At 40.6% G+C, this 26,276-nt stretch overlaps 1 protein-coding gene and 1 pseudogene across 2 annotated transcripts in view; both read left to right on the top strand.

Annotated features, from left to right (window-relative positions):
- Nucleotides 1–23,989, top strand: part of LOC125442548 — a 52,565-nt pseudogene extending 28,576 nt beyond the window's left edge.
- The window catches only part of KCNQ5 (potassium voltage-gated channel subfamily Q member 5), a 376,112-nt gene that overhangs the window by 111,320 nt on the left and 238,516 nt on the right, over nucleotides 1–26,276 (top strand). The gene's annotated exons all lie outside the window — the stretch shown is intronic.

Below are 26,276 nucleotides of genomic sequence, written 5' to 3'. Positions count from 1 at the left end.
ATCACACTCCTGTAAACACTTTGCTGGTATCTCAGGATAAATCTTAATTTGCTCTTCTCCCCTTTGCTTCTATGTTCACTGTGGAAGGTGTGGGGCATGCTCTCAGGTCATAGCCACTGAGTCAAACTGAGGTGATGACATTAAATTGAGATGAGAGCATTAAAAACCAGCAGTTATCTACATCCTGAAGACATACACTGGAGGGTTCTTAGGGAAACTTAAATAAGAATTTGTTGATCTACTAACCAGCAAATGTAATTTGTCACTAAAATCATCCACTGTACCATAAGACTGGAAAGTAATAAATGTTACACTGTTTTTTAGATAGGGGGTCTAAAGGGAGCCAGGAAATTATGGGCCTGTTAGCCTGACATCTGTCTCAGGCAAATTAATACAAACTGTACTAAAAGACAAAACTATTACGGTTTTTTTTAAAAGAACACCAAAAGAGTCAGGTTTTATTTATATAAGTCTGTAATGATTGATGCTAGTTTGTTAACTTGGGACAAATAGCAAAGGAGAGTGGCTCCTCCCTTGTTTCTCCTGGCTTCAACTGTTTTGGGATTAAGTTTAAAATTAGTTGGATACGGCAGCCGTGTAGGTGTTGCATGGTTGTGAAATTAATTCTATGAATTAATGGAAGATAATGTAATTGTGTTACATGATACAGAAAGTCAACCTGGTAACTTCACTATTTCAGTATCTGTAGATGTATGGTTTTATAAACGAAAAATTATATGAGTTTGCTATGCTTGTATACTTGAAAAATTTAGTAATTGTATTTCAAGTTATGCTAAAAAGTGGAAGAAAGCTGTGAGATATAATGTTGACTCAAGTGTTTGGTCTTACTTGTTCTCTTGTGGCTTTTCCTTCTCAATTTCAACTCTGTTTAGAGAAAACATTTGTACAATGTTGCATAAGCGGTGCCTTATGGGAACAGTAGCAATTATTTTTGGTTTTAACAACAGCCTAGTGCTAACTTTCCCCCTATGTAGTGGTGCTGTGATAGGGCAAAGTTCTTTTGGGATATGGTAGTCACATAAATGCCATCTTCTTTTGCAGGCTAGAGGAGTGTAGGTAGTAAGGCACAGGGGAAAAAAGAAGCACACAAACCTATTCTCTTTGGTCAAATTCGCTGGCTGTAGCTTGTTTATTAAATCTGGGAGACAGCAGAGGTGCTTCATAGGGAAGGATCCTGACATCAAGTGACTGGCCTGCTTCCCAATGAAACCCTCCCCGGCTCACCTGTTGGATAAAACCTATTGAATGGCAAGGAACTGGGTGTTGGCCTCTCCATGGTCCCTTTGCTACCTAGTGATGAAGGCAGGTCATTTGCCCCCACCTGGGCATGTGTCTGAGTGCATGGCCCAAGATCCCTTATTGCCCCCCCCCAAAATATAGGGAGGTAAGTGCGCAGGCACAGCCTCCCCCCAAAAAATGATCCATCCTGATGCCCAACCCTACAAACCATGAAAAAAAGATAACAACATAAGAACAACAAAACCCCACAAATATAATTTAAAAAAAACAGTGAGAAACAGTGAGGGTGGGTGAGCAAGCTGACGTTTTTGGAAGGAGTGAGCCCCTAGAGGCTTCGCAGTTTCATCCCCTGGCTGCATCCTCTCCAGCTTATGTTGCAGGCTGTGTGCGTGCTGGACCACCCCCTACCATGGCTGCCCAGAGGACATCATGCAGCAGTCAGCCACATCTTCTTCCTCTTGCCTCCCTTCCCTCTGGAACTGCAACTGGAGGCGTGGGTGAGTCCTGGCAGTGTTTCAAGTAACTGTGACAAAAACAATTGAATTCACTTTACTTAATTATACTATATTCCTGAGCAATATCAGATTATAACTTTGTATTTATTGACAGCAGCAAGGCTAGTTTTCACTAAAGTTTGAAAAACTAATCTCAAGCCATTAAAGAAAGATTGATTAAACAACATTAAAGTTAAATGTTCTAACTGTTGTAAGACATTGTTGTTCTTTCTTTTTCTGAAAGTATGATTAAAAACATTTTTTGAGGAAATTATTGCAGGAAATAATTAAAACAATGGATGAGTCAGTGAAATTGAAGTGGAAAAATACTAGCCAGCTTAACCTGTTGAGTTATCACTGAGTAACTGATATCACAGTCAAGGGAAAATGATTTAAAAGTCTAGACATTGAAGACAGTCTGACACAAGACTGCAGTGGAAAAGGTCTGTCCGGATCCTTGGACTTCACATAAATCTGTTAATGAACTTTGATAACCATTCATATATTCAGCAACATAAACACGAATCATGTCCCGGAGGACATTGTTAAAATACATATGTTCTGAAATGGAGGCATTGAAAATATACTCAAGGACAAAGGGCATGAAGACCTAGAACAATAAATCTCCAAGGATTTAGGAGCCTAGTGAAGTGTGAGACCAGAAAACTGCCAACAAATAATACAACTTTCCCCAAATAATTCTATAAATTGGTTCTGGTGGGTTTTCCAGGCTGTATAATCTGTACATTATTACAATATTCTGATCTCTCTTTCTGTTCCTGGATCATTATGCTTCTGATAATTATACCCTAAAAGCAAATGTGCTGCTAAAGGTCATAAACAAATGAGCACAGTTACTAAAAATTATGTTACTTGTATTCTTGGTGAGCTATTATAAGAATCAAGTTTTTAATCATATTCTACATTATTAATACCCAAAAGTTTTCTAACATCATTTTTCACTCATTGCCAAATGTATTGAACACATTCTACAGGCTTAAATTAGAAAAAACTATTTTCCTCACAGAATGCTGTCAGATTTTTATTTTACTCTACTGTGTTGCAGGCATATCTAATAGGTGGCTCATGAGCAAGCAGTAGCTCATCAGCAGCTGCAGAGTAGGTTATATATCCCTTACAGGAATTTGCCCTGACTTGGGTAGTTCTGACTAGCCCAATCTTGTGAGAACTTGGAAACTAAGTAGGGTCAGTCCTGGTCAGTATTTAGATAAGAGACTGTGATGTATGGGAGGCTGTCCTGCCCCCTGAAGGGAAAATCAGCTGCTTGTTTTTTTCCTTTAAAACCAACCTGTGAATAAATCTTCTTAGTTGTCCAGCCTCAGTTGTCTCAATAATCTCGTACCCCACAAAACTTACCTATCAGCAGCAATCCAAAGCAGTAGCAAATCTAGGGGGCAAGGGGGTCTCAAGGCCCAGGTGCCACTTTTTTGGGGGGTGCATGCTATGGTCGTACCCCACTCCCCAACTGTGCCCCGGTCAGGAACTTCCTGTTCTGGAGCTCAGTTGAAAGCTGGTGAGTGGGGTTCATGCCATTTGCAGTCTCCATGTGGAGACTGTGAAAAGGATCAGCAGGGCTCATCTCGCCCCCATCTCCACAAGGAGGTCAGGTGTGTCACACCCAATCTCCACATGGAGATGGAAGCAGCAAAAGCCTGCAGCTTGGAGCTAGATCCAAGCCAGACCTCAGCCAAACTCAGACTGAAGCTGACTACTCTTGATCCCTCTATTTTTATATCGTTAGCTGCGTCTCCCAAGCTCCACCTGACTGAAGGTTAAGCTTGGGGGTGGAGTTTAAAGCTAGGTGCTCTACATCAGCCAGCTTCAGTCCAAGCATGGTCCCAGCCACACTCAAACAGGCCCCTGATGGTCCTCCCTCCATTTGAAGGTCCTCCACATGCAGAGGGGATTGGGATGAGCCAGCTAACCTCATTTACAATCTCCATGTGGTGATTGCAAATTGGGAAAACACTCAGGGGACAGAAACAGCAAATCCCCCTGAAGTAGAGACTTCTCATGTACCAAGTGTATGGAAAGTTCCTGAAGAGATTACAGATGGAACCAGTTTAACTGAAATCTGACTGGAGAGTTTCAGGAGCTCAAGTGACTCTAATAAACCGAGAGCTAGGGAAGCCTGATCAGTATTTACCTGGAAAGCAAACGGCAACAAAAGGAGTAGGAGGACTTCATTTGAATGTACCCTTAGCTAACATGCAGATGACATACAAAATTTGGTCAGGAGAATGGGAGATGGAGATGGAGGTGTGTGGAGAAATCCCATGTCTCCTTATGATTAGCAATGATTTGGCTAGATATGTCAAACAGGTCAATGTAATGACCAGAAAAATATTGAATAAAAAGTCAGCAACTAGGCCTGCAGTCACAGAAAACTTCTCAGAGGAAGATGGAAATTGAAACACAGAAGTGTATGAACAAGCATTGCCTAGGGAACCATACTGGCTGGTGGAGCAGAATACACTACATAGTGTTCTGCTTGCAGAACAGAAAGCTGATGAAACTTTAAAAGACTTACTATAACTATAACTAGATTTACTATAACTAGCTAGAAGTGTTCATAGAACACTCTGTCAGATTCATGTTTAAGGAAGGCAAGCTATACAGAGAGTCTCTGAGGAAAAGTTTGCAGCTTTTTGGGTAGGGCAAGTTCAACTGATTGTCTTACAAAGGTCACCTGGGGGTTGATAGGGCAAAGATAGTTGATAGGGCACAGACTGACTCAAGGCTTTTATTGGTCTGGGATAGGAAAGCTTATCACAGAGACTACCAAGAGTTGCAACATAAAGAGGTGGCAAACCACCTCTTAATATATCTTGCATTGAAAACCCTGTGGGATCACCATAAGGTGTCTGCAACTTGATGATATTTTACACATGCATAAAGACCCCATAAAGTTATAATAGAATCCACGGATAATCCCTACTGGAAACAACCTGCTGGAGATCCTTGGCCCTGGAAATGATTACCTAGATGTAGATATCTTGGCAGAGGTTTTATATGAGTTATTGTCTAGGGAACCACATTGTTTTCAAATGATATACAGATGTCAAGTTTTAAGATCTCTGGCTGCTCAATTTAGGATACATTTACTATGCCATTCAATCCACATATATTATGTTCTGATATATACATACTCATCTTTGTGAGACCCTGTTTTGGTTATATGAATTGTTCCAAAGAAAAAGACATTTTCCAGGTGGGAATTGTGATTAACAACATAGCAATTCCAAGAGAGTTGTGCTAATTATAGCTTGAAGAACTCCCTAATTCAAATTAACAGCACTTTTTCCCCATAGAGATTTCAAACCTTGCAGAGTAAAACATACTGTCTGATATTAAAATAGAAACAAGTTAGTTATAATAGCATAGTAATAACAAATGTGTGGCTTTGTGTAGTGCTGGCCGTTGAGTCAGCCTTAATCACAGAAAAACACTCAAGAGATAAGATGTGACTCATAATCTTCCAGACAAGACTATATAACATGTATTATTGGGGGCTCAAAAGTGGTACCAATAGTATGACTATCAAACTCTTGAGACTGGGAGCCTGTTCCTATATCATAAAATAAGTTTTAAATAAAAATAAAAATTTTATTTTAATACAGTGTTTCTTCCTTACATCAGATCTGAAAGCCTGACCCAAGCTTCTTTTGAAAATATAGTTTTGGCTATTTCTATTTATTTTGTATCAGACTTATCAGTCTATTAAACAGATTTGTTGTATTTCAGCCAAATGGATGAGAGCTGTGAATTTCCTTAATCAATTAGATGGAGACATCTGCAAAAGAGCTGGACTAGAATAATAATTGTTCCTGGGCCAGATGAGTTCATACTTAGACAGAATAGAAACTCTAGCTGATCTGACTTTACCTGAATGTACACTGTGATTGCTTCCTGCAATTTGATTGACAGATTCTTTAATATTTAATACTTTGCAATGCAGATGAACACAGGTCACCTGTAAAAAAAAACTTGCACAGTGTAAAAAAAATCTCACAAGCCATTAATGTAGAAAATATTTACCGTATGTTATCTCAGTGTGAATAAATATTAGGTTGCAGTCCCTATTCCCATCTATTTTGGTTCTTAACGTAGGATGCTGAATACACTTTCTGATGTATTTTTTTTCTTCATATGCCACTGAATTTGCAAGTGTTACTGGTTTGTTTGGCAACCAAAGATAGTAATTCTTTCTTTCCTTTTTAATTAAAGAGAGAGGGGATTTTTCTTATGCTTTAATTGACATAACAAATTCATGAATGGTATGGTAATTAGTTTCTATGGCACATTGATTAAGGCTTAATAACATTTTCATAAAATAAATGCTTTGTAATTATGTAGGAACAAAATACCATCTGGGTTCTTCCTGTCATCATCTCCTTTTTTATTTTTAGTGCCATCCTGTTGAACATTTTTAAGTACAGAGAGTGTACTGTGTAGATACATATCATACTCAGATAAGGTCTTAGACCTCATATTTCCTTAATTTTTCAAATTTGATTATTTTTCTTCTTCTGAGGATAAGAAAAAGTTTTGAGATATTTTAGCATGAATTTGTGCATATCAATGTCTTCTAGAGGAAAAAGATGTTGTAATCATGAAATAGAAGATGCGATAGGAGTATAGAACTGGGAAGGAAGTTGTCGGCAAGTTAATTAAATGAGAATGCAAGCTAGGAGGTTGGGATACTTGAAGGGAAAAATTCCAGGGGCAGGGAGTTTGACGGAAGGTTCACTTCAGATTAGGGATGCACTGAGGAACAGGAATCTGAGGCCAGCACTGATAGAGAGAACAAAGGTTTGTGGGGGTGGGGAATTGATGGTAAGGAAAAGACAATAGGAAAGAGGGATTGAAGTAAAACTCACAAAGCTTGGGGGTTTGGAGAGGCTGTATGCTAGAGTTGCCAATTGCTGGAGATCTGGGCTGGAGGCTGGGGAAGGCAGATTTTGTGGAGGGGAGGGAGCTCTACAGGGGTGTGGTGCCATATAGTCTACCTTCTAAAGCTGCTATTTTCTCTAGGGGAACTAATCTCTGTAGTCTTGAGATCGGTTGTAAGTCCAGGTCTTGCCTGCAGGTTGGCAATCCTATTCACATGTTTTATGAAAAAACAACGTCCAGTGCTGGTCAGCATTACCAAACAGTGCCTAGCAACTGGTACCGTTTTCCCGAAAATAAGCCCTAACATGATTTTTCAGGATTTTTGGAGGATGCCCTACTCCAAAACCCTACTCCAAAAATAAGCCCTAGTTACAGATTCCCCAGCATAGCTGATCTGGTCACGTCGGGGGTGCAAAATCATGGGAAAAAAGACATTCCCTGAAAATAAGCCCTAACGCATCTTTTGGAGCAAAAATTGATATAAGAACCTTTTTTATTTTTGGAACAACATGGGTAGTAGAGTTGTAGAAGAGTATTGCATATTGGGATAACTTTTTTTAAAAAAAGAACACAGCCTTACTGGATGTTGACACAGGAAGTTACAAGATAGTTCTAGGAATCACCAGAAACTATGGCAACACCATCTCACAATAGGACCAGCAGATGAAGAATTCCCCACCACCATTGAGGACTTGGCATCCCTACTGCTGTCAGCCAGAGAAACTGAGTGGAGAATAGGAATTGGAGTGGCTACAGGAAGCCTGAGGGGAAAAAAGCAAGGGCCTAAAGAAAGCTTCCCAAGGGAAAAAAAGATTTGACAATGAAGATTGTCAAAGTAGAGCCTTTAAAAGATAACAAAGCATCACCCTTACATATCTCTTAGGGTTGGAAGACTGAATCTTCACAGCAGATAAAGCATATGTAGGAAAAGAATCTGTGAAGACTATCAATGCAATTTTAGACAGATGTAGTCCAATAACTGCATAGAATTGCAATGTAAGTGACGAGGGAAGTCAAATACATGATTTGGGGTCTGGGTGCCTGGGACTAAACACAGTGGGGTGGATCGTACGCCTGACTTTTTACTCTACTAAGTCTCAAGGACAACTTTTTCGGCTGGAAGAAATCTCCTTGGAGGATGTCAGATTTTCATCCAATGAATTAAATAGCTACCTAAATGTTTGGTTGCAGATTTCCAGTTTATATTAATTGATGAATGTTATTACTAGCTTTGGATTCTCCTGCACCTTTGGAGGGATTTTCCACTTTGATCATTTTAAAATATTAATACTAATTGTTTGTTTTACAGATGTTTATAATAATAACCTTTATTGGTATGTACATTATACCATCATGATCTCATATTAAATTCAAATATGTAAAATAAATAATAGAATTAATATTAAATAGACTAAAATTATACATTGTTAATTAAAACAAGTTACAGGTTTCGGTAGGAAGAGAAGGCTTGAGGGGCTTCAGTTTTAGAGCAACCACCAAATATTCTGCAACGGTGAGTTTTACAGTTATTGACAGCCAGTTCAAAGATCTTGTAATTACTGAGTTACTGAGATTTGAAATTTGGATTGGAAATAGTTTCCCTATTAATAGAATGGCTTTAATGGAATTCACCATATCACTTGTGGACCTCTCTTCATTAACTGTGGCTTTCTTGTCTTCCACTCCCTTTTGTGTCTATAATTGCTGCTTATAAAGGTGTTTCTGAGAGTTGTAGGACTGTTGGGATAAACACATAGAAGAAGTGAGAAGGAGATATTGGCAGGAATTGCACCTACCCCTTTCATGAAAGGAAGTACCCTTCCACTTGCACATTGATAAACTTGGATCCAAGTCAAAATTGTCACTGTAGATTAGTGACTGCAGAAAAGAGGTAGCAGAATGTATTTTAGGAGGTATCAGAATATAAATCTGAAAAGCAGATATATTTCTTCTCTATTACAAAGAAATCTAACAACAGCATCTAGTAAGAGCATTGGGAATGAATGACATATTTGCAGATTTATGGTTTTTAGTGCACTAAAATTATGTTTTTCATTGGAATAGAATTATTAGTGCACTCATGTTGTTTAGTTTTAGTAGATTTTTCTTTACTCCATGTCAATGTTCTTTTCATTCAGAAAAAGTCCCTTGTGTTCATTAATTTAGGAGCAAAGTAGTTTATATACTTCATTTACATATACTAATACCATATTGCTTTATTTGTAATGCACAGCTTGCTGTAAAGATGTGTTATCCTCTAGGGGATGAAGTATTGTAAACACTGTCACTCGTAGACAGTTTGAAGAAATAGTGTGGGAGTTACAATTACAGGTTCAAGAACCCGTTTTCTTCTTTCTCCCACATACTCTCATCTCTTTTCATATTCTTTCCTGGTAGTTTGTAAATTTCCATTATTTCCTGGTGTGCCCTCTTATTTATGTTGATGCTGTGTTTGAACAATAACTACATTTTTTTAAACAAACTGTCAGCTGCCCTGGGTTTTTCCCTCCAAAAAATATGGCATTACTCTGAAAAGCATAGAAATGAGCTCATAGAAAAGAAGTCAATGGTCTTCTGGGAACTCTAGTTCCTCAGGCCATTTTTGACCTGTACTGTGAACAGGCCTTTTTTTCAGCCTGAAAAAGTTCTAGGAAAAGGAAATGAACTAAGGCAAGTGTGGGAAGGTAGGGGGGGCGCCACAAGGGGGTGCCGCAGGGGGAGGGGGAGAGGCCTGGGGCGATTTTTCACCCCCAGGCATGCGCCTAGTGCATGGCGCACCCCCCTTGTTGCTCTGCTACTGGTTTCTGTATTCCTCACAGATTAATACATCTCAAAACTAACTTCAATTTTCCCTCTCTCCTTGTAAAAACCTCACAGCCAAAATTCGTCTCGCACAGCTTCACCCCATTCACACACACAGATCTCGCAATCTCCTGACTCTCTCTGTCTCCACCCCCTTTTATATTCTTTCTTTTTTTCTTCCAGGCACTCCTCACAAAACCCAGTCACAGCTTACCTACCTTTTTATGGCCACTCCCTCACTCTCATATTCAGCACTCAGTTTCAAGCCACACAAACCTACAATCATTTCGATCCAACTTTATCCATTACAATCTGGCAAACAAAAGTATTGCAAATATGATCCAAAAAAATTTCTTTATTCATTATTTAATTTGATCCCTATCCCATCTTTTCCCGGCAAAGTCAGGCTCAGGGCGGCTAATCACAATAGAATCATATACAGTTAATCCACAAATAAAATATGAACCATAAATTATATGCATGTGCACTAATGTTAAAACATTTAAAACCTAACTAGCTATAGATGGTGCCCTAACAATGAATTCCCTCATTTATATCATTTAACCCTATCTAAAAGGAGAATCATCTTAATTTGGGTAATTGTTTTTTTCAGGAGCAAAAACAGGGAGACATAACCAACAACAGAGTGAAGTATAAAATTCCTATGGGGTCTTGCATGAAAAGGAACAGGGATAAGAAAAGAAAGGAAAGGGGAAGAGGAAGAGGAAGAGGAAAAAATAGAAAGGGGAAGGGAACAAGAAGGGCAAAGGGGAAAGAGGGGAGGCAAGCTGATGTAAATCCATTGCAGAACATTTCCATCTTACAGTGGAACTAAGTCAGGACCTGCAGGGCCTGGGTCTTATTCCATAGAAGAATTCTATCAGGAAGGAGCCAGGGCCAAAATAACTTTGACTCTGGTTGAGGACAAATATTTCTTGGGCTGGGGACCACTAGGAAGTTATTTCTAGATGAGGGCAGCGCTCTTTGGATGAGGCAGTCTCGCAGTCCCACAGATATGATTTTCCTAGACCATTTAGAGCTTTAAAAGTCAATACCAGAACTTTGAGCCTGATACAATATTCAATCTGAAGCCAGTGAAGCTGGCAGAACACTGTTTGTATACGTGTTCTACACAGTGTCCTCATAAAGATCAACAGCACTGTGTCTGGACCAGTTGTTGTTTCCAGAGCAGCTTCAAGAGTAGTTCTGCTTAGAGCAAGTTACAGTAGTCTAATCTGGAGATGATCATTGTATGAATTATTGTGGCTAGATTAGGACAGGACAGGTAATATATCAGTTGCTTGACTTGGTGAAGATGAAAAACACCGTCTTAGCAGCACGGTCTTGGCAGCAAAGAAATGGAGGAGAATCACAACCAGATTCTTGATAGAGGAAGCTAGTATAAGTTGAACACTAGAGTTGGGAGCTGATTTCCCTCTCCTGGGTCTCCCTGACCAAGCCCCAGAACCTCTGTCTTTGACTGATTCAATTTCAAATGACTCTGCTTTAGCCCCAGGCACATGGCCAAGGTATCTGAGACAGTGCCCAACTGTAATTTCCAATTACTTAAGGGGGAGTTGAATGGAACTGAGCCAAAATTTCATTTGTTTAGTACATTTTTATCCTGTCCTTCCTGCAAAGCTGATCTCATAAAAAAAAGCTTGTTATAGTCCAGCTATAGTCACGTGCAATTAGACATGACTGGTGCAGTCTTAAACTATCAATGTAAACTATCCTCTGTGGGTTGAATCTAGTAGTTTCTTTCTAGAAGGTAAGAGAGCTGCTTGTGGAAGATTGTGTCAATCTAACAGGAGTCCATCCTCCATTTGAAGGTTCTTCACAGAACAGAAAGGAACCCTTGAATATAACTGTTTGTTATAGGAAGGGGAAGCCTAATTTTTTAAGTATATGAAAAGACTGTTAACCCTTTGCTACTTCGTGATGATTTGATATTTTGTCTTTTTTTTTAATATGATAGTTTTTGATAGTAATGAAATTTGTTTCAGTTTGCTCTTGTTAGTAAATGCCTTGAGCAATGGGAAAGGTGGGATGTAAATGAGAGAGCATTCCAAATGGCGATCTTTGATTAACCATCTGTTTTCCCATGAGATCAGCAGAAAGAAAATTAGCTTTGAGACCACAAAGAAGCTGAATCGCTTAGCAAATAGAAAAGGTGGCGTTTTCTGGATTTAAAAAAAAATGGTAGTAACACAATGATTTCACATTGTGCATATTTAGGGCATTAACATTTTGTCCTTTCCCAAGTGACTCTCCACCTATTCACCAATTTTCTGGCTCATATGATAATTCAGAAGATTTGTGAAGTATTCTGCTATTCCAATTGACAGCAATAGTTACCAGCTTACAGCGCCATCCAACTGGCCAGCCTGCCAGCTGCAGAGTTACTGCTGCACCCCCATACTTCTCCCAGAAAAGCTTTCTGGCAGTTCAGTCTCTGGAACCAGCAGAGAGGAGTAGCAGCAGAAGAGACTTGGCCAGGAAGAGCAGAGTGACCTGCTGGTGTTCATTTTGGAGGGCTTTTCTCAAAGCCACAGCTTTTAAAACAGTGTATTTTAACAGGGGTTATCTCTTTTTCTCCTTGTAAGGCTGCTGAATCTGGAAGGTGGGGCTTAACAGGGGTTAACAGAGTTCATCTCTTGTTCCTCTTTGTCCTAGAGGTGGGGCTTTTGTCCTGAGAGGTGGGGCTTTAGTTCAGTCTCTGGAACCAGCAGAGAGGAGTAGCAGCAGAAGAGACTTGGCCAGGAAGAGCAGAGTGACCTGCTGGTGTTCATTTTGGAGGGCTTTTCTCAAAGCCACAGCTTTTAAAACAGTGTTATTTTAACAGGGGTTATCTCTTTTTCTCCTTGTAAGGCTGCTGAATCTGGAAGGTGGGGCTTAACAGGGGTTAACAGCGTTCATCTCTTGTTCCTCTTTGTCCTAGAGGTGGGGCTTTTGTCCTGAGAGGTGGGGCTTTAGTTCAGTCTCTGGAACCAGCGGTCAATTTTAATTTAATTTGTTTTGGGGTTTTTTTTTAATTAATAAGGACATATTTGACAGATAGTACGTGCAGATAGCTCCAGGGGGGCAGTGACTAAAAGCTTAATATTTAAATATCTAAACAAATCAGATATGAAAGCAGAAAGCCAGCAGGGGGGTGGGGGCTTTCCAGTGTTTTGCACTGAGTGTCACATGTATGACTATCTGCCACTAGGACAGAAGTCGTGGGTGTGCCCTCGCTGCAATGAGCTCCTGGCACTCAAGGAACGTGTGCGTTCTCCTGAAGCCAAGGTGGCAGACCTGGAGAAGCTGAAAGAGGCAGAGAGGGTGACAGACGAGGCTTTCAGGGACCTAACAGCCGGGTCCCACTCCCAAGGTGACATCTCTTCAGATGTCATGGAGAATGAAGGCCTTGGGGATGGAGGGTGCCAGTCTGAGGTGGGGGAAGATGCTCCCTTAGATGGGATCCCTTCCTTAACTGGTGATCAGCTATCCTCTCGCACTGAGGATACCCTCGGGAGGTGGGGGGTCTCCTTGTAGTGGGTGATTTGGATCATTAGAAATGTAGAGAGTTGGGTTTGTGAGAGGCTGCTGATGACCGCGATGGTGACTTGCCTGCGCTGAGTGCAGAAGGTTGCGGATGTCACGCCTCATCTAGATAGGCTTTTAGACAGTGCTGGGGTGGAGTCAGCAGTTGTGGTCCACATTGGCACCAACAACATTGGGAAATGTAGCCGGGAGGTTCTGGAAGCTAAATTTAGGCTGCTAGGAAAAAGGTTGAAGTCCAGGACCTCCAAGGTGGCATTCTCAGAAATGCTACCCGTTCCACACGCAGGGCGAGCTAGGCAAGCGGAGATACAGGGTCTCAATGCGTGGATGAGAAGGTGGTGTAAGGCAGAGGGTTTCAGATTTGTCAGGAACTGGGGAACCTTTTGGGACAAGGTAGGCCTGTACAAACGGGACGGGCTTCATCTTAACCAAAGAGGAACCAGGCTGCTGGCGCTCAACATTAAAAAGGTGGCAGAACAGCTTTTAAACTGATCACTGGGGGGAAAGCCGACAGGAGCTGAGGTGACTTCGGTTCGGAATACAGTATCTATGGGGATGCAGACAGAGAGGGAGGTTTTTCTAAATCAACCACATACAAGCGAGGAACATAGCAATGTGCATGTGACAAGGGATAGTGTCTACAAAAGACTTGAGGGTAAAGCACATAAATCCCAGGTTAAGGACAGAGACAGGGTATACAGGTGTCTCTATGCTAATAGTAGAAGCATTCGACCTAAAATGGGGGAGCTAGAGTACAGAGTTTTGAAGGAGGACTTTGATATAGTGGGCATTACAGAGACATGGTGGAATGAGGAGAACCAGTGGGATGCTGTTATACCAGGCTACAGGCTCTATAGGAAGGATAGGACAGGGCGCGTTGGGGGTGGAGTTGTCCTTTACATCAAAGAGAGCATAGTATCACATAAAATAGACAATGCAAGGGGAGCTGGTTCCCCTACAGAATCACTGTGGATATCAATACCAGGTGTGAAGGACAGTTTAATATTAGGAATATATTATCGTCCCCCTGACCAAAGTGCACAAGAGGATTCTGAGATGGAAAAAGAAATTAGAGAGGCCAACACCAGCAAACATGTCGTGGTAATGAGCGATTTTAACTATCCCCATATAAACTGGAAAAATGCATGTTCACGTCATAATGGAGAGAGCATTCCTGGATATGCTAAATGACTGTGGCTTAGAGCAGATGGTTGTGGAACCAACCAGGGGAGAGGTGATCCTAGATCTAATTCTATGTGGGACCCAGGACCTGGTGCAGGAAGTCAGTGTTGTTGAGCCGATAGGGAACAGCGACCACAATGCTGTCAGATTCAGTATCTCAACATGCGAACAAGTGGCAACTACTAGAGTAGTTACATTCGCCTTCAGAAAGGGAAATTTCTCAAAGATGAGGGGGATAGTATGCAGGAAGCTGAAAGGGAAAATCAAGAGAGTCAAAACTGTCCAGGATGCTTGGAGGTTATTTAAAAACACAGTAATAAAAGCTCAGCTGGAATGTGTTCCACAGGTTAGAAAAGGCAGCACCCAGTCCAAAAGAAAGCCACCAAGGTTAACAATAGAGGTTGAGGAAATTATCAGAAAAAAGAAAATGTCTTTTAGAAAATGGAAGTCCAGTTTGGCTGATGAAGAATATGAGAGGGAACACAAATAGTGGCAAAAGAGAAGCAAGTTAGCTGTAAGGAAGGCAAAAAAGGATTATGAGGAACGCATGGCTGCGAACATCAAGACCAGCAACAAACAGTTCTTCAAGTACATCAAAAGCAGGAAGCCAGCAAGGGAAGCGGTAGGCCCGTTAGATGACAAAGGAACAAAGGGTGTGCTAAAAGATGGCAGGGAGATTGCAGAGAAGCTGAATGAATTCTTTGCATCTGTCTTCACCCAAGAGGAGGTGAGGAACATTCCTGCACCTGAACCAAGCTTCTTAGGAGGCGAATCCGAGGAACTAGCGAAGATAGTGGTAGACAAGGAAGAAGTTCTGACAGCCATTGATAAACTAAATGTTACCAAATCCCCTGGCCCAGATTGCATTCACCCAAGAGTTCTTAAAGAGCTCAATGGCATGAAATTGCTGATCTTCTCACTTTAATTATGCAACTTTATCCCCTTGGAAATCAGGGCTCCATCCCCTTAGAAGACTGGAGAGATGGCCAATGCTCACACCAATCTCTTTAAGAAAGGATCTTAGGGGGGACCCGGGAAATTACAGGCCAGCTTCAGTTTGAGCATCTGTTCCTGGTAAACTTTTTAGTAGAATCTGGTCATTAAAGATAAAATTATTATAAACTATGTAGAAAGAGCAAGACCTGCTGAGAAAGAGTCAGCGTGGGTTTCTTTGGTGTAGAGGCAAATCCTGGTCTTACAAACTTACTTTTAGAGTTCCCTTTTGAGGGGTGTAAACAGGCATGTGTGGGACAGGGAGTGAACCGGGTGGACATTGGTTCTACTTGGATTTCCAAACAGGTTTTGATTGCAAAGTTCCTCACTCAGAGACTGTTGAGGAAAAACTCAGCAAATGAAGGAATAAGAGGGGAAGTCCTCCCATGGATTAAAAAAAACTGGGTTGAGAAACAGGAAACAAAAGGGTGGAGTGTAAATGGGAAGTCAAAGTCTCACAATGGAGAGATGTCGGGAGTGGTGGTCCCCCAAGGATCCGCTTTTTTGGGACCAAGTGCTCTTTAAATCCTATTCAAGTAAATGACCTGGAAGTAGGGGGGTGGGTAGCGTGTTGGTGGCCAAGTTTTGCAGGATGATACCAAATTATGTAGGGCAAGGTGAGGAAATCCACCAATCGATTAAGTGAAGAGCCTCCAAGCCGGACCTTGATAAATCTAGGGTGGAGTGGGCTCCAGAAATGGTAAAATGCAGTTCAGAAATCGTAGCAAAATGTAAAAGTGATGCACATAGGGCAACAAAAAATCCAAACTTCACATATGCATCGCTTACAGGGGGGGTCAATAAAAAAGCCTTATCAGTCAGCAGACCAGGAGAAAAGCGGATTTAGGGCGTCTTTAGTTGGATAGTTCCGGCTGGGAAATGTCAACTCCAATGCAATGGCAGCTGTGAAAAAAGGCAAACTCCTATGCTGCTGGGGATCATTAGAAAAGGAATTAGATAAGCTAATAAAACTGCAAAGATTGTCATGCCCTTATATAAAGTGCAGTGAGTGCGAGCCGCAGACTTGGAGTACTGTGGTCCAGTCTCTTAGGTCAGCCGCGATCTCAAAAAGGATATTGAGGAGGATAGAAAAAGTGCAGAGGAAGGGCAACAATGTTGGGATGATTTGAGGGACTGGAGCACCCCTTCCCTATGGAGGAGAGAGGCTGCCGTGCAGCGTTTGGGACTCCTCTCTTTTAGTTTGGAGAGGAGACGGGCTGAGGGGGGGATATGGATTGAAGTCTACTAAGTAAAAAATTACATGTGCATGGTGAGGTAGAAAATGCTGACAGAGAGAAATTTTTCTCTCTTTCTCACAATACTATAGAAAACCAGGGGGCATCTCCATTGAAAATGCTGGGGGGAAGAATTAGGACTAATAAAAGGAAAACACTTCTTCACTGGCGAACGTGTGGGATTGGTGTTCTGGAAATATGCTGCCAAGGAGGTGAGTGATGGCCACTAACCTGGATATCTTTAAAAGGGGCTTGGACAGATTTATGGAGTAGAAGTCGATTTATGGCTACCAATCTTGATCCTCTTTGATCTGAGATTTGCAAATGCACCTTTAACAGACCAGGTGATCGGGAGCAACAGCATGCATGAGAAGGCCATTGCGTTCACATCCTACATGTGAGCTCCCAAAGGCACCTGGTGGGCCACTGCGAGTAGCAGAGAGCTGGACTAGATGGACTTTGGTCTGATCCAGTTGGCTTGTTCTTATGTTCTTATGTTCTTAATGTAAGGAAGCCTACAAAGAGAAAATGCCTCTCTGCTACTGAGAAGCTTCTATGGAGATGTATATATTTACGCTGCCTTTTCAGTAGCTTAAGTCTAAACCAACCACGGCCAGTGTGAGACAGTGAATGTCCAGGAGCGAGCCGACTAAAATCGGCCCCTCTCCCAGTCACATCCTCAGACCGCCCCAGTGGTGGCGGAGGTGCAGGGACATGACCTCAGCATTCTGCATCCCATCACCAGGGAGGGCAGTAGTGACCACATGCCAGCAATTTCACCCCTCCTGTGCGCCACTCCCATGGGTGGATTTGCCCTCCAATTTGGATGAGGCCATAAGATGCCCAAGGCACTCTCTCCGTACCCATACCAATTCAGCCCCTTGGTACACCGAGGAGCTGAGAAGGATGAAGTGGGATCTGAGATGGCTAGAGTGAAGGTGGCAGCGGGCAATTGACAAGGAGTCACAACACTCGGATCTATCCTTCATGAGATCTTACAAGAGTGCTGTGAAGGATGCAAAGCAGTCATATTTTACTTCCACTATCGTGATGGCTAGTTTGTGCCCGGCGCAATTGTTCAGTGTGATTCAGACGCTTACGACCTCATCAGTGGGTCCCAAAAGAAATGAATTGGCATTAAGCTGTGAGGCATTTGTGGACTACTTCACACACAAAGTCCTGACTCTCTGCCAATCCCTTCCCGCTACAATTGATACAGTGAGTGAACTGGAGGCCCCTTGGCCGTCTCTGGGTCCTTGTTTGGACCACTTCAGCCCAATCGACCTGATGGATGTGGACAGGACACTGGATGCTGTATGATCTACCATTTGTCCTTTTGACCCGTTCCCTTCCTGGTTGGTGAAAGCTGGCAGGGAGGAGCTACGGAGCCACCTGTTGAACACTGTCAACAACTCCCTTGAGCAAGGAGTTTTCCTGGGTCAGCTTAAAGAGGCAGTGGTCCGCCCACTCCTGAAAAAACCACAGTTAGATCCTCGGGATCCAGGTTCTGTTGATGTGAATGAGACTTAGCTGGTAAAGTAGAGCCGTGTGATTATCAGAGCCTTATGCTCATAGCAGAGGATCATATCAGTGTATGTATGGATTACATGGTGAAAGATAGTATTTGGATGGGCAACCTCCAAGGAATACCAGGGGTGTAACACAGAGGCAGACAATGGCAAACCACTTCTGACCATTTCTTGCCTTGAAAAACCTATGTGATTGCCATAGGTCAACTTGATTTGTCAGCAAAAAATGGGACATATGTAAGGTGTATGGTGGGAAAGTGGTGGATTTGAAGGTATGAATTTCTGGCTATCATATCCTTGTTGTCATAATGTTCTTTCCGTCTTCATTTAAATATTTGAAAAGTGTAACTGATTTCCATAACTTTGTTCATTAAAAATCAAGGTCCTCTAGTTGAAATTTAAGCCCTCCTGTGCTAGTTCATGTTAGTCTATCTAATGTTTGTAGATGTCCACAATTTAATTAAATATTTCAAAATGTAGAATCAAGGTCCTCTAGTTGAAATTAAAGCTCTCCTTTACTAGTTCACGTTAGTCCATTGAACGTTTGTAGACTTCCACAATTTAATTAAATATTTCAAAATGTAGAAAAGCAGGGTTGTATATAAGTTCTTTAAAGCCTATTATTTACCACAAATAAGACCAGCTGAAGTGATCTGTTTTTTTTAAATGTTCAAGTTAATTTCAGGTCAGTGGTTGCTGTCAGATTGGGAACTTGCCTTTGTTTCATCCCTTCCTGTAAACAATGTCTTACCATTTCTGAGAAATATACTGGTAAATTACCCAAGATACTCAGTAAGGATGTATGACATTTCTTATTAATAAATACGGGGCTTGTTGTACCAGGCTAACAACTTAAGTTTTCTTTATCTAAACAAATACTGAACTAAATGTCACACAGCTACAAAACCATCAAACCTACCATTCCTAAGCCATACAAATAGCTATATATATTAGTGGTCTGTACAAAATGGATTCTTCAAGTATTGTGTTGAGCTATTAAAGTACTAGAATTCTTGAATAACAGATGAAAAGAAAACATTAAATTATACTGTTTCCAAACCAGGTAGGACATATCTGGATGCATTTCTTCTTTTTGCTTTAAATAGAGGAAAACCTGCAGGAAACAGCCCAGTGACCTCTTTGGATGAATACTGGCTATGAATGTCTGACATAAAGGAATCATTCATAGACTCCCGATTGAGCTAAAGGTTACTAAAATGACACCATTCTACTTGTTTTAGCTATATACCATAGGTCAAAAAACCTTTTTCTGGAAAAATTCTAACACATATCCACTGACTTTGCTTTATTCAAAATGAATTCATAATTATCAATTCATTAGTACATAAGCACTGTTTGAGAAGAGACAGAAAAGTAGCACATTTGTGGCAGTCATGAATATATTTTAAAAGGAAGATATTAGCAATCTTGTAGCCAATTACAACTTCTCTGTTCTGAAAGATATTCTAAAAAACTTTTAGACAGTAAAGCATCAGATTTGATGTAGTATTCACATCAGCTAGTAGGTGTAGATAAGACACACTACTCCAAAAAAATTGGAGTATGGCCAAGCTACCAGAATTAACCTTTTTGTAAGATTTGAGTTTTCACCTACAATGAGTGGCTCTAAGGAAATATGCTACAGTCACTTTAATATATAGGATATTTATAGAACTTTCCTAAAACACTATTCATAATCTTTTTTAATGATCTCCAGATTGGAATTGCTACTACAAAATGAAAAATGGTAAAGCCCAGCAATGCTGAGATCCTTGAAAGTGTTCTAACTATAGGCAGGACTTTCAAAAGGGTAATGTGTTTAAAATCCTAAGTTCACGATCCATCCCAAGTGAAACAGTTGTAAACCATATTAAGCAATAGAATTTCAACTGAAATGAAAAGAACTTGGCCATGATTGGTCCATTCCGCACAACACAAATAAAATGGTTTTTTTGCTAAATAATTTTTATTTAAAAATTTTCAAAACGTATCACAATTAACATACATTTAAGTTACATTTTAAGTTACATTTTAAGTTACAGTTCATATATTTACATCCTTATAATATGACAAATCCAGATAAATAAATAAATACATACAAACATACATAAAATAAATTTATTTCTAGTACACCTTCCCCTTGTTTTGAGATCTGAAAATAAAATGTTTCCTGCTTTTGCTCAAAAGTTTAGAAAACATATTATTTTTCTTCAAAATGTTTTATTTTGAAAACGCTAAACTGGCGACTTCTCCCTGGAACTTTTTTTAACGTTTCCTGCTCGAAGAGCAGGAATTGTTTTATTTGTAAGTGCTCTCACTTTCATTTTGTTGTCCCCCCATTTTGTGCCACTTGTGATTCTCTGTGCCACCTGCCATTTGAAGAGTTTTCCCCAGAGACATTTCTACTGCTGGCATCACTGCTGGGTAATCTTTTACTGCTTTAAGTACATGAATCAACTCAGCTTTGCCCTCTGATTTTGGCAACCTGTCTCTTTCCCTTATTTGTTTTCAGGGAGGCAGCTTTAATGTCCCTGGGGAAAACTTTGCAAATGGTGGCTGGCATGGAAAATCACAAGCCGCACAAAATGGTGGCTGCAACAAACCGAAAGTGAGAGCTCTTACAGTCAGTGGCATGCAGGAAAAAAGAATTGGTTTTGCCTGAAATGCTTTATTTTCCCACACTGTGTGTGCGGAAAAAAACCAAACAGTTCATTTAAAAATGTTTCCCATGCATTTTAAATGGTCTGTGCGGAAATGACGATTGTGTCCCAAGACTTCTCTCCCGGGGACCATCTTATACTTAGTAGGATTTGTATGATCAGATTCCCTGTTGTTTTCATTTTAAAACAACTACAAGTAGCTCACAGTTTCTTTGGAGCATAGGGTGCTTTGAAAAGCAACGCATGACAAAAAATGCTGTCAATAAAGATTGCAGGAGTAGGGTTTTTTGCTGACACTAAATACTCTCAACAAACAGTGAAGAAGAACATATAGTGACACCATGAAATCAACATGATGATCATTACCTCACTCCCCGTTATTGCTGATCTGGGTGTGGGGCAGGCGAAGCGTCACGTGGGTGGCGCAAGGCAGCTGGCTGTTGATGAGGAAAAGTCAACCCTGTGCATGGTCACTAAGGAGGCCACAGCTGGTGCAACGCTACAGCGGGAGGAGGCAGAGCCGGCAAATGGTGCCTCATGGAGAGTGACCCGGTGGTCTTCATGGAGCTGATCAAGGTGTTCAGTTGTAGGGGCACACAGGTTGAAGAAATATGGATTCTGGAGCCAGAAAACTTTGAAAAGCTAAAGCTAGTCTATGGGTTGATTTTTCTATTCGTGGCAATCAGGTAAAGAACCAGCTGGTTCTGTCATTCAGGATTCTAGATTAGATACAGTATTTTTTGATAAACAGGTAATAAATAATGCATTTGCAATTCAAGCCATGATAAGTGTGCTAATGAACTGTACCTGTCAAGATGTCCACTTAGGAGAAACACTGTCAGAATTTAAAGAACTTTCACAAAGCTTTGATGCAGCAATGAAGGGCCAAGCATTAAGTAACTCCGATTCGGCAAACCCATAACAGTTTTGCCAGACAACAAATGTTTGAGTTTGATGCAAAGTCAACAACTGAAGAAGAAAATGCTTTCCATTTTGTCAGTTATATTCCTATAAATGGGAGGTTATATGAACTTGATGGTCTAAGGGAGCATGTAATCAAGATGTAAAGGTAAAGTTTCCCCTTCAGTCGTGTCCGACCCTGGGGTACCACTGCGAGCAGTGATTTTAATCAAGATGATTTTAATCATTCAAGATGACTAGGCTCAATTGGAAGCATGTAATCAAGATGACTGGATCAGTGCTGTCAGATCTGTCATATAAAAAAGAATACAAAAGTATAGTGAAGGCGAAATAAGGTTTAACTTGATGGCAATTGTATCAGACAGAAAAAATGATATATGCACATAAAATTTCAGAGTTTCAGAGACAACTTGCTGAGAAAGAGCCTATGGATACAGACCCGAGCAGTAATATTGCTGATCTGATCAAATTTAGAACTTTCACCCACTTCCACCCATGCTCTTCTTTAAAGTCAAACAAAACAACTGGAACTTTCTGTCATAATCATAAACTTCCAGTATCCTTGATTTCTCATATTAGGCCAGGTTTATAGAAAACAATAGTTACTTATGATTAAAAGTGCTTGGAATTCTATTTTCTGTAAGCTTTCCCTTTTTTTAATAAAACAAATACTTGAAAACATTAAACTCATTTTTATTCAAAGCTTAAAAATAATAGAATCTACCTATCTGTGGCACAAACTTCAGATCACTTGCACTGATATGATATAATTGCATTTCAGATTATTATGAGATAAACATATCACTAGGAAAGCCTTAAAATGTAGTTACGCTGCAGATATCTGAAATAGAAAGACAGAATCTAGCTTATATTGGTGCTTTTGATTTACTTTGTTCCGTTCCATTTTTGCTGTTAACAAGCTTATAGGCAGCGATGTTGGAACTGCCTGTAGCTAGGGTGATTAGGAAAATAACTCATGCTTTAAAAAGCAAGTAAACACTGTGTTAATGGAGAACTTTCATACCACACTACTGTCAGTTATTTCAGAGAAGGGTATTGAATAGAAAATCAACAGTAAATTCAGTAATAAGTTACTTGAGTTCTAATGATATAAAACTGTGTGATGGAGCAGGTATTAAAATAAAATTAAAATGCCAGAAGCAGTAATGGGGGTGGGTGGAGGAGAATTCTTATTCAGTGGTCTGTAATGAGATTGTTCTCAGCCAGAGAAGCTTTAGTAGAGAGGCTGGATTACAAAGAATAAATATGTAGCATTAGGAGATTTGTTGAATTCACTGTTCCTCTGAGTTGCATGGATGTATGCTAATCCTGATTTCTGAATGAACAGCTTGTAAAAGATTCCTTGTCACATACCCTAAGTGAACCTTTTGTGGAAGAGATTGTGTTACTACATATTTGCCCTTTGAAAGCCACAATATTTGTTTCGGCTTTGGTAGGCATTCACCTTTTGACTAATACTCTGCTAGGTATGTGTTTTGCTGAAGCCCACAGCCAGGGAGATCTTTATTAAAGCCAAGGGGTTTTTTTCCCTACAGCAGATGTTATGTAGTGATCTTTTTATAATACTTACTGCATATATAAAATGTTTGTTACTGTGTGAACAGTAAGACATTTTTTTCCGGTGATATATTATAGTGTGTATTTATTTTTCTATATAAGCCACACTAGTTCTTATGCAAAAGAATACTCAAATCTGATACTAAAAATGGCACTATTCAGAGTCCAGTGGGAGAACATTTCAGTCTCTCAGGACACATTTATTCCTGCTCAAGTCCTGTTTTCCAGAAAAAGAATTTCAAATGGAGAACATAGTGTGAGACTGCTGAATTCATTAACAAATGTGATATGATTTCCCAAAGACTTAACAAGTACCTGTGGTTCCTCAGTCATTATGGGTGTTAACTAGACTAGAATAGCATACAGAAATTGTGTTACAGCCAAATACTGCTATTGTGAATGGTCTCTGTACTTTATTTTATTCGATTTAAATTTTAAATAACTACATCTCATCTTGTTCTTTCAGGGCCCTTTAATCCTGCTGTTTACAGCTTGGGATAGGAAACACGTCTGCTTAGTGGCCACTACATGCATGTGGCAAAATTAGCTCTAGTCCATGAAAGTTTCTGCTAGAATAAAAATTTGTCAGTCTTTATGTTGCCACAAGATTCCTGTTTATTGGAATGTAATTCTGAGGATCTTGGATAATTTGCTGAACAGAGAGGAACAGGGCTTCTGTATAACTGTATAGCAGAAGAATCTTTGGCAGCTGCAGCTCATCCAGCAAAATCTTTGGCAGCTGCAGCTCGTCAAGTAAGAAAAGCTACACTTAATATAGTAACTTTTTTTACATGACTGACTATTCAGGGTCCAGGAACCCTGCACTATTATGTAACTGATCATCCTTTTCTATTTTATTGATATTTTAGGGATGAGGAACAAAATTGGTTTTGAATTTTTGTGGTTTGTCACTTTTAAACTGGAGATGGATGTTGCACTAAAAATAAATGTAAACACTCCTTCAAGCAAAGTTGAATTCACATGTTAGTCTTTGACATGGCAATGTAATTACCATGCACTGGAATAAGTAAGATATTGTTTGTATTGTGTTGAAGGCACACACTATTATACCTGAGACACAAACTCAGAAGTGGACCACTAACTTGAAAGTCCTTCCCTATGACATTCTAGGTATTTTGAAGGACCAAAACCCTATGAACACTCCAAATCTTTTAAATAAACAGACCTAATATCTAATATTACAACAAAGTAACATTTTAAGAAATAAATTGTTTTCACTAAAGTCTTCCAATTAATTCAGTTCATATAGCAGAGGTAAATTCAGGGTCATTGTTAGAAGGCAGTATCTTGCTTATTCTGTGCCATCTAAACATGGAGTTTAGTTCTGAATTATCTGTGTAGATATGGCCTCCCATTACAGGACCAAGTCTATGTATTTAGAAAAGCAATCAACTACTCTGTGTATGTAAAGTACCATTAACTTGCAGCCAACTTCTGATGACCCCAGCAAGGAGTTTTCAAGGCAAGTGGTCCAACCATCGACTTCCTTGGCACCATTGACCTCCTCTGTGGCAACAGTGGCCCCTTGGTACCAGTATTCATATTATAGTTCCCCTTCATGCAGCTCCCCCTGATCTTTGGTGGAATTGGGGCAAATTGCCTGGTAGACCACCTCTCTGATTCATTGGTCTCCTCTTGATCTCTGCCTTGGCACTAAGATCAGTGTAGACATGGGCATTGAGGCATTCTTGATGTCAGAGGCATTCATCATCTCATACTGCTTCCCCTCTATCTAAGCATCAATGCACTACTTGATGTTTTTCAAGAAGTTGCTCAGTGTGTCCCTATGACTCCTGGGGACACGATGATTGCTCAGCTGCCCGTACATCTAAGGCAGCTATGTGATCACAAGATCGCCATTTTTGTTCTCTTTGGTGTCAAGGATCCTGCTCTGCTGAGATGTCATTGAGACTCAGTTCTCCTCATAATCATTCTCAGCATCAAGATCCCTGCAAGTTTCTTCCAGGCCATCATGATCTCCATCTGCTTCACCTTGGGGCTGATGTGACCCTTTGACTTTGAGATGGTGGTGTCATCAGTGCTTTCTCCTGATTTTAGGCCTCTGGGGGTGAACCTCTCCCTTCTTCCTCTGAGTCCTAGATAAACTTCTAGCAGTGTCACCTACTAATGACCTCCACAAGTTTTCAGAGCAGTTGATTTGAGTGGCAAAGGCCTCGAGTCTGACTTTTTGTGCTGCACCCAAGACACTGTTGATCCCATTACTGATTACCCATGCCAAAAACATTTCTGGACATTGCGCATACTAATTCTTCTCCTACCTGTCTTCTCCTACAATAGAAGACTTGAGAACCTTTCTCTCTTGAGAAAGAGCTATGATTTCTTGTTTGCCCATTCCCAGCTCAACTCAATGATAGTAAAAACTGTCCCCTCTAAAGGGACTTCGTGTTCTTCTCCTGAGGATAAAGAGGGGCAGAAATTGGATTGGGTGGGACGTAAACACTATTAATTGGCTGCTCTTGACATGGGAGTGGCCAATCTTATAGTCGTTATGTCACCTGTGGGACTGTCTGCCTTCTGTTGCTGATCACCTCCCTGAGGAGCACAAGCTCATACTTTAGAACATGCAACAGGAGAAGAGGAGGCTTGGAAAGCAGCAAATTAATGGGACTCATCACCTGATTGATATTGCCACAAAGGTGACTGCCTCTTCCATTGCCATCAGGTATCATGCCTGGCTGAGATCCTCTGGTCTACTGGTTGACACTAAAAATCAAATTGAGGACTTGCCTTAATTGCTACTACTAAGTCTGTGGGATTAGTTCTCCCCAGTTCTGTACCTATAGACCTAGGTATTTCTCTAGCAGGTTTTCTCCTCCCACCAGTTTACACAGCACTATCCATACACCTCATCCCAATCCAGGCCTGGCTGCTCCTCATACGCTCCTTCAAAGCAATCAAAGCAGTTTAATCTGCAGGACAGGGATAATAGAGCTAATTGCTCCCCCAACAGGGGGCAACAAAAGCCAAAATCTGGAGGTTTCTCACTATGCCCAGGATATTCCTGAATCATCTGGCCTGTTTTTCTGTTGCTTGGTCCTCTATCACAAGGAACACTTGGGTGCTGAATATAATAAAGGTTAGTTATCTGCTGGAACTTCATTCTGTTCCATATTCTCTGAT

Source organism: Sphaerodactylus townsendi, linkage group LG01 (genome assembly GCF_021028975.2).
Source record: "Sphaerodactylus townsendi isolate TG3544 linkage group LG01, MPM_Stown_v2.3, whole genome shotgun sequence".
Classification (NCBI taxonomy): domain Eukaryota; kingdom Metazoa; phylum Chordata; class Lepidosauria; order Squamata; family Sphaerodactylidae; genus Sphaerodactylus; species Sphaerodactylus townsendi.
Note: the sequence above shows the minus strand (reverse complement) of the source record. Positions and strands in the feature narration are given on the sequence as shown.